General features: G+C 50.2%; 1 protein-coding gene and 1 long non-coding RNA gene across 3 annotated transcripts in view; one reads left to right on the forward strand and one right to left on the reverse strand.

Annotated features, from left to right (window-relative positions):
• The window catches only part of ANTXR2 (ANTXR cell adhesion molecule 2), a 73726-nt gene that overhangs the window by 56621 nt on the left and 2171 nt on the right, over positions 1-14934 (forward strand). The window lies entirely within an intron of this gene.
• Positions 1-14934, reverse strand: part of LOC148224118 (uncharacterized) — a 207760-nt gene that overhangs the window by 20111 nt on the left and 172715 nt on the right. The window lies entirely within an intron of this gene.

Here is a 14934-nt window from a genome sequence, read left to right on the forward strand (position 1 = left end):
TCCTGAGAGCAAGTGGAGTGATGCGTGGCAAGAGAAGACACTAAAGATTTATTGTCTGTGGCAAAAGAAACACAGATCTCTGCTTGTGCAGTAAGTGTTTTTGACATCATACGCCATAAAGAGTGATTGGATGCTGTAGATAAAAAGTGTTTCACTGAAGGGAAGTAATAGACATTTTCACAGCGCCGTGTCTATTAAGCGTCCAACTGCGTGGCTGCGCAGCTGAGCTGGCCCTGCGAACTCCAGTGTCAGAGTTCAGGCAGTTCTGAGTTGAAAGGCAGCTGGATAATCCTGAGACAGGACACTGAGAATTCATCTGTCGTCAAAGAGGATCCCTTTTGACCTTGGCTGGTACAGGTTCTTATTGCCTGACAGCACACCACTGGCCAACTTCAACATCAGCACTGCTTGCACGTCTCGCATAGAAATTTCATTTCTTAACCTGGTCCTTGCCCTTTCCCTGCCATTTCTCTTTTTCTCAGCTCTTAGTGCAGCAGTGTGCTTGTCTCCCATCACAGTGGCACTTGGAGCTGGAGTTCTCCCTTTGCTCCAAAGGTTTAAAAGCCCCAAGAGAAACAAGGCATTCAGCTTAAAAAAGAAGCCAGGGATAAGTGAGCACTCAGGCTCACCTCTCACCCTGTGGCTGCCTCTGCCAGGCTGGGGACCGAGGCGCGGCCAGAGAGCTCCTCAATAAATCATCATTAAGTGCACGTGCAAATAGAGCAGCCAGGCCCAGGCGCACAATTAGGCACCTAATTATGGTGAAAATGCAATTGCACACTTTGCTACAGTGGCCCTGTGGCCTTGGGAGCTGGCCCAGCGAGGCGCTGGGATGGCACCTCGGGGAAGCGTCCTGGAGGGACAGAGAGGTGTTCAGGGCGCTCAGAGCAGAGTCTGCCACTCCTCCTTGTCCTCACGGGGATGACAGTGACAGAGGGGACAGGCCACAGCACGGGTGTGTGACCCTCATCCAGCTGGGAAGGAGAGGGGACAGGCCACAGCATGGGTGTGTGATTTTTGCCTCTTTTTGCTGCAGTATCTTTTTCTTCCTTTCAACAAGGCAAAGAGGGGAATAGCCAGCCAAGTGGCATCCGTGATTGAGATGACAGTGTACGAGTGTGTGATTGAAACTGCAGTGAGGCTGATTCCAAAGGAACATACCGTCTAAAATAACTGCTGTCACTGTTCAGGGACAGCATTTTCTGTACGAAAGTAGCTGATCTGGGGGTGTTGTCACTGCCACAATCCTTGGGGGGCCCGACTGTTCAGCCACTGCTCCCAGAGTGGCTCACCTGAGAGTAGCAGTGAGAGAGTGGGAGCTGAGGCCAGGCAGTGGGGGAACAGCTTTAGCCTCTGCTGTTCCCTGCACAGGTGAGGTGCCACCATTGGCTTCAGTTCTGTTCACCTGTGCCAAAGGTTTTCACCCTGGACTTGAACCCTTAGCAGCTGAGGGAGGAGCCCAGTTCCCAATCAAGAAAAATGAAGTGCACTTGTCCTGCGCCTGTTCAACATCCTCTGATGCATTTTCTTTAATCTTAGTCCTGTAAAACCAGCATTCCCTTCTCCTTGATAATGTGCTGCTAATTTCTTGGTAGAAATCTGAAGGAATTTCTCATTTGGAATTGAAAACTTGTACTAGAAGTCTGACAATAAGACCTGCTGGAGAGAATTTACTAGCCAAGGAGCGAAGATACAGTCCTACATTAAAAAAATCATAGAACTGCTAGAATTACTGCAGTTTTTAGCTTTTTTAGCATGTAATTTGTACAGTCTGAGGTGCTGCTCAAAGGAACTTTTTCTGTGTCAGGAGATCTTCATTAGGTTTATTCTGTAAAGACAGTAAAAGCAGGATTTCTGAATCCAGTATGGATTCAGGAGGTGAGGCTGCCTGGGCCTCATTTCTATGCATTTTCACCCCAGCTGCCACGGTGAGCCCATCAGCTGAGAGGTGTTTGTGTTTCATTCCTGTGTTCACCACCACTGCTTAATCCTAAGGAAAACCATCATTTTGCTTAGGAAACATGCAATGTTCCACATTTTTTGCAGTTTCTCACCTAGGCTTCCAAAGATTTTGTCCCAAAATCCCACCAAAACATCCAGCACCCGAGACAGGAATTGTAGCTGTATTTGGGAAAGCCAGTTCCACTGCACTTTGATCCAGAGTAGGTGCAAACACAGGGTTATTACCTGGGTTAGAGACACACCTGCACTTGTAAGCTCTTGCATCCCTGTCTCCCCAGATTTCCCATTATTTGTTACCATCTCTGTGTCTCTGTGACAGAGGAGGAACAGGCACTGTATTTTCTGATTGCCACTACCAAGTCTGCAGTGATTTATTCCTATAGGCTCTAACTGAATTAAAATCTTAATTAAGCTTATGCCACTTTTTTCTTCATTTTAATTAGGAACAGCCAAATCACTTGTCTGGGGGAAGGAGAAAGAAAAAGATAAAGAGCAGTAACACTTTTTCCTCTTGTGCAGTAGTATAAATGAAGCCGTGGTGAGAACATCCTCCAAAGAGGTACCACAGGGCTGGACAGGTAACACAGCACAGCCAGTGCTGTGGTATAGGAAATGTCAGTTTTCCACAGAAATAGTTCCCCTGAGTGTTTCCTGGTGTCATTTCATACCTAACTTCTACAGTCCACACTTTAATAAGACACCAGGAAATGATCCATTACAGCAGTGAGTTTTTGGTGCAGTCACATTGAAAACCCTCTGAGATCATCAAGTCTGGCCGCTTCCCCAGCACTGCCAAGGCCACCACTGAGCCAGGTCCCCAACTGCCACATGCACAGGCCAAGGAACACTTCATGGCTTGCCTGTCCTGCTCGTGTCCCACCTCCAGCAAACCGTCCGTAGATCACACAGGCTGTGCCTTGAGCAAATGAGAGGTTTGTACTGAGCTCTCCTAATGTACCAAATGCTGCCATCAGTGAAGTGGGAGTCCCTCACTTTTAGAGCAGAGGGATTTTTGTGTGCTCCTCTTTCCATGTTACCCATTTCTTTCTCCCCAGTCAGCCTCTCCAAAGGCTGCACAAGCACAAGCTGGCTCTCTGTGGGGAGGTGGCCCTGCCTGAGTCTGTGTGCTCCTCTACAGGGTGGAAGACTGTTTTTCCACACACTGCCCCACAGGGCCTGTGGCAGGGCAGTGGCCATTCCAGCAGTTCTCCCGGTGTGCAGGGGAATGCTCTTCCACCAGCAAAGCTGCTGTGGGCAGGGCTGGGGGCTCAGGCTTTCCCAGGGCTTCATGGGACAGGAACTGTCCCAGGGGGACCTGGAAGCTCTCAGTGCTCCTGTGCATCTCCTGCTCAACATTTGCATGCTGACATTTTCTACTTAAGGGCCCTTTTGGCATCTCTGGCATTAATTTATAATGTGGTAGTGGGGCTGCAGCACTGCAGGAACAGCCTTTATTTTACGAAGACTTTGCTCTGGAATCCATCTGGATTCAGTGCAGAGACTGACCACATTCCAACTGCTCCTGCTGGGAATTGGTTTGCTGGATTTTGGTTTGCTGAAGTTCAAACTTTTTTTTTCTGATTGTTTGGCTAGATTTTAGAAGAGTATTTCCATATCTTTACATTTCACACGTTCTAATGGAGTGTTACATGACACTGCTGGGTTTTGTGCACCTTCCTATGTGAACTGAGCTCCAGGATCAGTCCAGGAAAGAAAGGGCTTGAATTTGTGTACTTGCTTGGCAGATGTAATTCACAGACACTGAAACCTCCCCCAGTTCATGCAAAGGTACAATTAGAAGCAGGGGCTTTTACACAAGCAAAGTGGCCTTAAAAGAGCCATTTATGTCAGTAAGGCCTAGCATGGGCAAAGGACAGACCAGCTGGATTAAATTTTATTACAGCTGGTACAAGGCCCCTTACAACATGCGTGGGTCATTTAAAAATTTTAGAAATAATTTAGCTCCAATCAGCCCTTCATTAACTGCAGTTAAATACATGTAAGCCATTGGAGGACAGTTCACAAAGCTATTTTTATTCATTTAACTACACCTGCTTGAAAATATAGTTTGAAATATGCAACTAATTACAATAATTGAACCTATGTTTCATTTTTGCCAGAGAATTTTTATTTAGAAGTCTTAATTTGCCAGTGCAGGCTTTGGTTCTGTTGTGCTTTCAACTCTGAAGAGCTGACATGCTCATCAGGGAAAGGATGTAGAAAAGGCACCGATCTACCCACACTGCAATTAAATTCAGGCTTCAGTCCATGTGTGGCTGCAGCTACGGAAGGCAATTGTGCACACCTCATTGCTTTTGAGTTCTGAGCCTGCTGTGGTCATTTACCAGGTAATTCCACAGACAAGGTCTAAATTACCAGTGATTTCCTAAAGTTTCAAATATCCCTGCCCGGGGGGAGGATGCCGGGGCATTGTCTCCTGCCTCCCAGACAGTGAGTGCAAGAGCCCTGGAAGAACCTCAGACTGGGCGAGGAGGGGAGCAGGGCTCTGGGCAGCCTAGGGCTCAGGTCTGTGTACAACAAACACGGCATTGCCACGGCAACCACACTCAATTCGGTTCTGCAGCAGCACTGCCAAACCCTGCCACCTTTCCCAGATTCACCATTTAGCACAGCATTCCTACATCTTACTTCCAGGTAACCATCCCCAGCCATTTCCCAGTTCTCACACAGGGACTTTTTTTTGGTGGGGGCTGTTCCTTTCCTTTGTCCAATCAAACCAATCTGATCCCTCGGGCAGCGTGAATCTCTCAAGGTGGGATAATTCAGATTTTTGTCAAATGGCGAGAACTCTAGTGTCCTCCTCCTGGTGGCATTCCCAAGTGTCTCCTCAGGCAGAAGGCAGGAGGCTGCTCCGAACAAGGCTCCCAGTGACACTGTGGGGGGGTTGTGCTGTGCCCACACAGCTGCCAGCTGGGTCAGGGCCCTCTGCAGAGTACACAGCTCCTTTGGGGAGATCTGACTGTGCCGTTGCTCCAGCTCAGCCAGGCTCAGGCTGGGCTCAGGAGCAGCCCCCTGCCTTGCCCCAGGCGCACTACACTGTCCCTGTGTGATGGCAGTGCCATCCCCCAGCCCCAGCCAGCCTTCCGTGCCAGGCAGATATCAGACAATGCAGCGTGCGTTCCTTGGGGTTCCAGCGCTGCTGGATGGATGTCCATGCTGGCCTGGTCCTGTGCTGTGCCCAGCTGTGTGCCCCACAAGCCAAGCCATCTGCACTTCCATGGCCAGGAGCAAATCTGGGTCAGCCTAGCCAGGAGGGGAAGGGCGCTGGGCAGGGAGCTACACACAGAGCACACACTGCTCCTTTTCCTTTTGCATCCATGCAGCTTTTGAGTAGCCAAGGCCAATTCCTGAGTTAAGTGGAGGATTAATTAATTCCAAAGCTGACAGCTCCATCACCACCTCAGCTAGGCCGTGTACAGCTCTAAGCTCTGGCCAGCCCTATCCATGCTTTAGTGAGAACCAGATGTTCCCTCTCTCCAGAGCTCCTCCGAGTTATCTCCCATTCTGAGACTGCCCTCGAGGGTGCTTCCCCCTGCCTGGTAAAATACTAGCAACCCAGAAGCTCTGGATAATGAAGCGAACATATTTTTGTGGTGTGGGCAATTTTTTTTCAGTCTGCAGCTAGTTTTTAAATATAAAGTAGAGCATATGTTTAACACAGAACATATGGAAAGAATGAAAAAGCAAATCTTGAGCTCCAAGTATTGTATTCTAAGTGGAAAAGACACCACAGTGTGAAAGTGGTCATTCAGAAAAAAATTGGAAAGATATACTTATTATATGTAAATACTGATAAACTTAGTTATGAGAAGGAGCGTTCCCCCACTCTGGGCACTGTCCAGGCACACACCCAGGTGAGTCCTGCTTTGAGAGGAAGGTGTGACTCCTCAGCCTTGTCAGGAAGGGTGCTCAGCTCAGGAGGCTGCTCAGCACCCCTGCCAGGAGCTCAAGTGTTCCATCCCTGATGTAAGTTAGGCTGCATAAAGCACCTTATTCTTCTGGACAGACAGACACTGCAATGATTTAACTAATTTCTAAGCCAGACAATTCACTTCTAAATTCTTAACACAGTTACATTCAATGTAGGAACTCTTCCCTTTGTATTTCTGTCTGCTCTTGTACTTTGTACCTGCCTGTGTAGGACAGATCAATCCGAACTTTCAGCTGGGAGTTCATGATCTCCAAGTGCACAGACTCCATCCACATGGACCTCGGTGCTGGGAGCAGTTCAGCTCCCCTGAACAGAAGGCAAATGGATAAACCAGCATGGCCACTCCTGCATTCCGTCCCTGCTCCCCCACCCTGAGCTCACAGAACCACAGCACTGCTCGGGCTGGACACACAGGGCAGTGCAAAGCCCAGCATTGCCCCCGAACTGTTCCCCAGTTCTCCAGAACACAAGGACAGGGAGAACTGGTTTGAATGCCACGAGACAGGTATTCTCTCTTATTCAGAGAGAAAGGACTCAGCAGTGGCAGGGAGGGACCCCAAAGCAGGTCTGTGCTCACAAACCCACCAGCACACAGAAAGCTTCAGGTGCCACCCTTAGTGACTGTCCTCCTTCCCCCCCACTTCTCTTCTCCTCTCCTTTTGTGTGCAGTCCCAGATAACTGCCAGTCACTTGGCCGGGCTGGCTCACAGAAGGTGCAGCAGGCACAGATGGCACTAATGCATAAATGTGATCTAGTGAAGGATGCCAGCACCAACCCCCAACAGGTTCCAAGGAACTGCAGTGCACTTAGAGGGATACGGGGATTGGCAAGGTGAAAGCTGAGATTTGCAAGAGCTCACTGTTCCCAAATCAACAACAGAACCCTACAGCAAACGCGCAGATTTCTTTATTAATTTAGCAAATGCACTTAATGCCACCATCTCTGGGCTTATGTGTAACAAAGCCCCTCCAAAGCCCTCACTCATTTTACAAATTAAAGTGAGCGAAGGAAAAAAGGGAAAAAGGCGGAGGTGGGAACTGAAAACCAGAACAAACTCTGATTCCTATGGCAGAGCTTCTGAGAGGAAAAAGCACAGAGGGGTTAGGAGTCAGGGGATCCGGACAGGTCTGGCAGCAATGGAGTAAATCCTGTGAATCCTCCTCAGCACTCTGAGCACACAAACACCCCACCAAATCCCTTTTTCCAGTAGGCACTGATACTGGACATTTAGGAAGAATGCACAGGGAAGGGAGTAAGCTCAGCCTATGTTTCCACAGGACACCTCTCCTGACTGCTGGAGAACTGGGGCATCTCCATAGGCACATCAGTAGCAATGACTTCTAGTGAGGAAAAAACATCTCAGGGAATACAGCCTCCACCCCCAGGCCCCATTCCCAAGGCAGGAAGAGAAAACATCCCAGTGCACGATGCTGGGGGCTCCCAGCACTGTGTGTGACAGGCCAGCGTGGGGGGCCAGGCAGGAGCCCCTGACATACTGCATCCTGTCATTGCACAGGCCAGGGATGCTTGGTATTAGCAGCACTGAGCAGCTGTAGGGCTGGGACAGCTGGGTCACAGTGGCATCAAGAGGGCTGCCACGTGCAGTGTGTGTGCAGAACGAGGGTCCTGCTGGGCTCTCCCTTTCCTTCTGCAGAGCCAGAGCAAGAGCCCGCCCCAGCCAAGTGAGTACAACCCCAGGGAGCTGCACCCTCCTGCTGCAGTCTTGCTAGACTTCCTCTTAAGAGCCCCTACTTAAACCCTGCTTACTGCTTCAAACAGATTGACATCTTCCCACAGAATTTCTGAAGTGGATTTTTTGGTCATAGTAACTGTATGATAACTCGCCTTTATGATTTCCATAATGTCCTAAGTACCACAGAACTGGGCTGCCTTGTCTCCTTACAAGCCATTGCCACATGGCAGCCAGATGCTGTGTAATCCACGGGCCAGGGTCTGAATGCCATTGCTCTGTTAGAACAGACCCTGGATGACATGACCTAAAGCCATAGGGCACCTGCATCTTAAATCTCTGAGCCATCTGAAGAGGAGAGTCTCTCTTCAGAAAGGCCCAGGTTAGAGAGTTGATCACGAAAAGGACACTGGGAAGTATTCCTAAAGGAAGGGGATTTTAGGAGAGGCCTGAGTTGAGGTCATGATAGATGACAAGCGAGTTTGAGGAGAACAGGTCTTCTGACAGTTTTATCTGTTGGTACGCCTGATTTCAGAGGACAAATTGCTTTCCTCTCACAGTGGCTGCACAAAGGGGAGGAAGGAAGAATAACGGGAGTGTTTAACTGGTGCTTTAGAGGTGCCATTCCCAAGAACTCCGTATTTCTCATATTCTTGGTCCTCATAGGTAAAAACGCCTCAAAGCACTAGGATTTGCTTATTTATGGTTTCACCGGGCTGATTCTTGACTCTATGAGACTTGAAGCCTCTATAGTAGCAGATTATCTCTTTTTCTTCCTAAAAAAGATGTACCGAACTCAGAAAGTTGTTTAGGATGCTGACATGAGAAAACTGCCACTAGAGATCAGCCCTGGTGTCAGTCTGTCTAGAGGCCCTTCCAAAACATAAATGGGATCCCCATTCACAGCAGGGATTCATCCCAGAAGATTTGGGAAGAGCTCAAAGAGCTGAGACATGTCTCAGAGAAAACCTCTCCCTTGTTCTGCCCCACGTGCTGCAGGGCTGCACGTGTGGCTCTCAGAGCTTCACCTGAAGCATGAATCTCAGTCTGACCCCCAGTGTCCGGTGGGAGGAGAGGGAGCTGTCCCTGGGACACGCTGCACCTCACCGTGGAGACGGCAGGATCCGTGTCCCCGTGTCCTGCTTTGGCAGCACGTGCTCGAGCGGCTGAGTGTCCGCGCTGGGCAAGGTGCGCTGGGCCGGTGCCAGGACACGGAGCACCTTCCCTCTGGCACTGCCATGGCCTCGCTCTGCCTTCCAAGGAGAAGGAGAGCTGAAGGAGAGGAGCCCTCCACTGGTAGGTGCCCGCAGTGGGAACCGAGAACACGTCCTTCAGTAAAGGGTCAGAGCTTGCCAGGCCAGGGAGGGCACTTTGAGGGAGGCAGCAGTGCTGGAGTGAGGGAGGCTCACTGGCAAGGGTCAGGGAGAATGAGCTAGGGCCCTCGCTCCAAAGGATCCGCGCTGCAAAAATGGGGACTCTCTAGGCCATTTCCACATCCTTTCCTATGCAGTGCTTGCCTTGCATGAGGAAAACAACAAACTCCTGCCCTCTAGAGACAGGAGACCTCCAGCTCTGCTGAATAAAATATTTGCCACAACCTCCTTTGGAAGCAGATGCTTCAAATGCAGCCAGTTTTATCTCCCCCCGAGCCCCAGCAGCCAGCTCAGCACTCCCTCTCAGCTCAGCACTGCCCAGCCCTGGAAGGCCAGCTCGCAGGACAGGCAGCTTGTCACAACCACTCTTGGTCAAGGCAGGAGTTATTTGGAGAACTGCTGAATACAGCAGTCATGTAAAACTCGGCAAAGGAAAGAAATCCCTCTCTTTTCTCACTACCCAAACCCGTCAGGGCAGGGCAGGCAGCACTCGCAGCAGCCCAGTGCCCACTCCTGTGCCATCTCCATTCTGCCTTGTCCACGACAGGGTGCAGGGCACCGGGACACGGGTGGTTCTCGCTGGGTGCCACAGAACAGAGGGAGCTGCAGAGTCCCTACACCCGGGTCCCACGGGGATACATCCTGGTGACAAACACTCCCAGTATGGAGCAACTGTGCTCACCTCTCCATGTGCCCAGTTCCCAGTAAGTGCTGCTCATGGGTAAAAAGCTGCTCTAAATGGCATTTCCTCAAAGCTGCCGGCACACCAAAGATACCCTTGGCTCCCGGGGTGGCAGCAGCTGTGTGCAGTTCCATCCTTGCAGTGAGTAGCAAGTGGGTATGAGCCACCCTACATGCCAACAGCAGCACTTCACACATAAACGTGCCCTGCCCTCCACAGTATATGCTCCAAACAGGCACGGAAAAATGTAATCTTCCAACCTAGCATCTTTAAACTGCCTCTTTGGAACCCTCTCCCTGGCAGGTCTGGTTTGTTGGCCGGTGCTCCAAAATACAGCATTTATCAGGTGAGAAATATAGGAACTGTTTTTTGAAACAACTTAGTCCTGTCTTCCTGCCCTTTTTTTTCCTGCAGCTAAAGCAGGTCCGAGGGGTGGAAGGTGGCTGTGAGGTATCTGTAACTGTGCTGGCACCTTCTCCTCATAGCAGCCTTTTCTTGGGTTTCCTTGTGAAATCAGTTCCTGGACTCCAGACCCTGTGACCTTTGGAAGCTGACCTCCAGGACTGTGGGATTGCTGGGAAAGATCATGAGGTTCATGCACACACACTATTTACATTACATAAATCTGAGGAAAATACACAGATTAATATATACCTTCCCACTGAAGCTGCTGGTAAAATTTGTTAAAGTGGAAAACCAAATTCCTGCTAGGGCCCAAAGAGCACCATTCAGTTGTAGTTTTGTTTCTTTTCACGATGATGTTGTTACTTTAGGAGGCCTCTGAGCCTACCCTGCGGTGTTCTTGGAGCTCAGAGCTCACCTCCGCCCTGTCACAGGTGTTTCAGCCAGCAGTTCAGGAATTCTGGGGAAAGCTGCCTCAAGCAGCCCCAGGGAGGATCCTGGTGCCTGCAGCAGTGACAGCGGCTCAGGAGCACTCCTCTAAGGAATTATTGCTGATGAATTGTGTGACAAACAGTCCTTCCAGCAGCAGGTCGTGCTGTGAGGCAACTCTCCAGGTGTTGAAGTCCTACTCTCACACCAGGGCTCAGGGGTGCCCCCTTGCAGAATGGCAGCGTGGGAGCTCTGTCAGAGGTGAGAGGGAGAACCAGCAATGGATTTCCCCGACATCAGACAAACGTGCTGGTGCCAGCACACCTGGGCAGAGAGGAGGGCTGAGTGCTCAGAGCCTGGTAGCACAGCCCCGGGCTTGGTGTCAGCAGAATGGGAAACCGGTTTCCAATGCCCACCACGCCCTGAACTTCCCAGGGGTCTGGGACTACCACATTGTGGGGGACAAAGAATAAGTGGGAGAGAGATGCCAGCATCCAGTCTCTGAGGGCTGTTCAGAGCTGCTCAGGATGGGGTGGGCTGGCACCCCTTCTCCACACTGAAGAGTCATCTTAAAAGAAAATACAGACGTCCCTTCAGCGGTACACTTGTCAGTGGGTATTCATGGGGTGAGTGACTGTTGCAACTGAAATACATCCCAGGCCTGCCGCCAGGGAAGGAGCGGGCGGATTTAATGCCAGAGGAAGTTTAGTGCCCAGATGGCCCACGTGACACAAGCTCTAGGTAACGGTGCTTGTGCCACCTCTGGAACACGGAGGTCACTGAGGGCCCTGTCGGACAGCGGAGTTTGGGCCTGCACAGGTGCTCTGGTTCTGCTCCCACTGCCCAAGCGAAGTGCCAGGATCAATTCAGCAAGGAAACAGGACTCTGAGGCAGGTGCTGCCAGGCACTGGCACCTCAGCGGCCAGTTTGAATCCCTCCCAGCTTTAGTCCCTCAGAATTCCCTTTTAATTGTCACCATTGCACATGAGCGTGCAGGTCCAGACCGCATTCGTTATCCCAGTGAGCAGCAGATGGGGAGGTAACGATTCTGAAGAGGTGTGGAAAGCAGGAAATGGCCCGTTCCCATGCATTAGCAAAGAGGAAAAGGTGAACACAGTTCTGTCTGTTAGTGCAAGAGCTACAGGGAAGAAGCCACTGCCCTCAACTTTGATCCTTAGAGAGAGGCAGAGCACAGGCTGGGCCACAGGGTGCATGTGAGAAGAAATAGAACCAGGAAAAGCAGGTTCTCGCCTGCTGACCCAAACTGCAGCAGCAACCTGGGCAGGCTGTCCTGGGGAGCTGTTGGGAGCAGATCGCTTCCCAGGGACACAGGCTGTGCTCACAGGGATGTTCCCTCGGGGGATGGAAGATGCTCTGGTAGTGCTGTGAGGATGGGGCAACAGACATGACTGTTCGGTACATGTCTTGGGAAGGACATTATTCTGAAGCCCTCTCTTTCCTCATGGCTCTGCAGGAACCGATCATGGAGTGCAGGATCACTGCCAAATCCCAAAAGGGCATGTGCCCTTCACGGGACACTGCAGCCGAGGCAGGAGCACATGAGTCTCAGCAACGGGCAGTGGGGAATCTCAGTCCTCCAAGCACAGGAGAAGCCAAGCTTTTAGGACATTAGATATCACACAGCAACGACTGTACCGGCAGAACAGCACTGCCCAGTGCCCCTCTGCGAAAAGCAGTTGTTTTTAGTCTTGAGCCTGAACACATCCGCAGTGCCATTCATGGAAACTTCTCCCATGGATACGACTACTCAGCATGCTAAAGGATACACACAAGGAGAAACACTTGAGACCACTCAGAGCAGCTCAGCCTGGGAGCTCAGTGTAGTCACATCCCATCCCAGATCCAGCCTGCTTCACCTGCCCTTTCTGATTTCCTGATGAACATTGCAAGGGCTCCAGAGGAGCCCCTGCCGTGTTCTCCTGCCCCTGCCAGAGCCGAGAATTCTACTGGGATGGCGGGGGCAGCAGGACGTGCCTGCTAACACACACACACACACACACACACAGACGGCCCAAAGCGCTCGCCGCCCTCGGCTCGCCACCGTCAGTGGCCAGGCTCCAGGCCCAGGGTGGACACTGTCCTAAAGTGATCTCTCCTCCCCCAGCACTGCCCACAGAGCCTTACGGGCTTGGAGAGGGACGCGAGGCAGAGAGCTGCTCCTGCAGGCGCCTCCTGGTGCCTGGGCACCCTTCGTTTTGGGCATTGCCAGGGGAGGCTCTAACCTGGGCTGTGGTGCGAGCACCCACTCCCTGAGATCCCATGCCCTGGAAGAATTTACGCCTTGCCCTTAACTTAGATTCAGTAAGAAATTCAACAACTAAAGAAATTGCTTGGATGTAACAGAAAAGAATTCCTTCTTAGGTAAACCCCCTTGCCATAGAGCTCTTTCCTCTTCTTCGTTACTGTTAAAAGACCTGGCACACTCTTTCCCTGCAGTACCTCTGGTGCATCTGTGAGCATGAAGGATGAGGTTTTTCCTATTGGATCTGGTGCATGGAGATAGCTCTCATATTCCCTACAAAGATCACAGAATGCATGCATAACTCATTTTTTAATTACTCTAGTGCTAAACCACTAATTTAGTGCAATTTTGTACCGACTACATGTTGGTATTGTTAAGGTTTATGAGCCAGTGATTTACAAGGCATGGTACGTCAGAACTCAAATTGGTTGGATTGATGGTTTAATCGAGCTCAGGGACAGGAGTCTAACAGGAACTCCCCACACTGGGGTATCCTGGCAATGCCACCAGGATGGGAATGCACTGATGGAATTGGTTACATGGAACATACATGTTTTAACTGGGAACTCTAAAGCCAGACTGGTGAGACTAATGTTTAGTAAACAGTGCTTCTACTTAAGTAAATAGTTGCTTATGTAAAGGTCAGATTAATCAGAAGGAGAATTAATATTCTGTTTCTAAGAGCTGGTCTCAACGATGACACAGATAGTGCTGCATGGGAGGTTGTGGATGCCTTTCGAGGAAGGACTTAAGTGAGTCTGCAGCTTTTTCTCCATACCAGTTTGCAGGAGACAGTGCTGCTGGTCACATCACTGTTTCTACTAATGCAAACCTGCAGCTCTTATTGATCTGAGGTGATAAACCCCTGACAAGTGAACATCAGCCTTTTATTTTGTGCATGCCTCGGTTTGCCCACCTAGAATGCAAATGGTTGAAGTTCCCACTTAAACTGACAGAGTATCTGCTACCACATGCTTCTGTCTGGTGCTGGCAGTGTTTGGAGAGCTGCTCTTTCTTAGGGCTCTTGAGATTCCCCAGCTCAGGGTGTTTTCCCTTCCAGTGACACAGGCAACAGTCTGCCTGACCACAAAACTTCCTTCTCTCCTCCCTTCTCCATGAGTCATGGAATAAAGAAGCTGGGGGCAGAGATGTGGGAGATGAGTGGGGAATCAGAAAGGGCAGTGCTTGTTTAAGGTTCTCCTCTCTCCCTGCTCTGCCTGGGACCACTCATCCTGGCAGAAAAGCCATGTGGGTATGGCACCTGGGGACATGGTGGTGGCCTTCACAGCAATGAAGGAACGGTTGCACTGGCTAATATTAAGAGCTTTTCCAGCCTAAAGGATTCGATGATTTATCTCTCTGCATCTCTTCTACATTTATAACACAGATGGTGGCAGCCAGAAGTTCCTACAGTTCCTGTCCCCACCTTTTCACCAGTTTTGTATTTCTGAAACAGCTGACAGAACCAGCACTGAACCATTAGGAAACCCCTTGATGAGAACACTGCCCCTCTCATGCCAGCCAAGACCCGCTTTGTGTCGTGGCAGATAGCTGTGTGCTATCACCTTCCTTGATACCCAGAAAAACTGGAGATTAAACTAAACAAATGACAGAAATATGAAACCCAGCCCAAATTTCATTTGGCAATTTCGTAATCTCACAGGTTTGAGCAGAAAGCAGTAACTTCCCTCCAGCAGTGCATCTCTTAAAGCAGAAATAAGGATTCAGAGCACAAGCAGTGCCGCCTGCTCCAAAGCCAGCACTGTTCACGTGGCACCATCCTTGACAGATGCCTGTGACCAAAGGGAAAGAATTGCTGCTGTGCCGGAGAGCTGCTTTGAGGCAGCACACCCTACTCCAACATGCCCATGACCCTGTGGGAGATAAGGCATTTAAATGAGCTCCAAGTGAATAAAACAGGTTTAAGATTTTGCAGATGGATTTGTTTAGTTATGCTATACTGAAAGCTGTCAGAAGTCACCTGGACTCTGTTATGGATATGGCATCACAAGAAACCCCTTTTCCTTCTGTGTGCACAGCAATTTACAGATCCTGAGTAAAGTCTGTAGCTGCAGAGCTAGGGTTATTGGTAATAAAATGTCGTTTGAGATCAGCAGCAGCTTCGCTACCTAACAGTCACATCTATCTGTGCTCACTGTGTGAGGACCTGGCTCGGGGGA

The sequence above is a fragment of the Sturnus vulgaris genome, chromosome 4 (assembly GCF_052056855.1).
Source record: "Sturnus vulgaris isolate bStuVul1 chromosome 4, bStuVul1.hap1, whole genome shotgun sequence".
In the NCBI taxonomy this organism is placed as follows: domain Eukaryota; kingdom Metazoa; phylum Chordata; class Aves; order Passeriformes; family Sturnidae; genus Sturnus; species Sturnus vulgaris.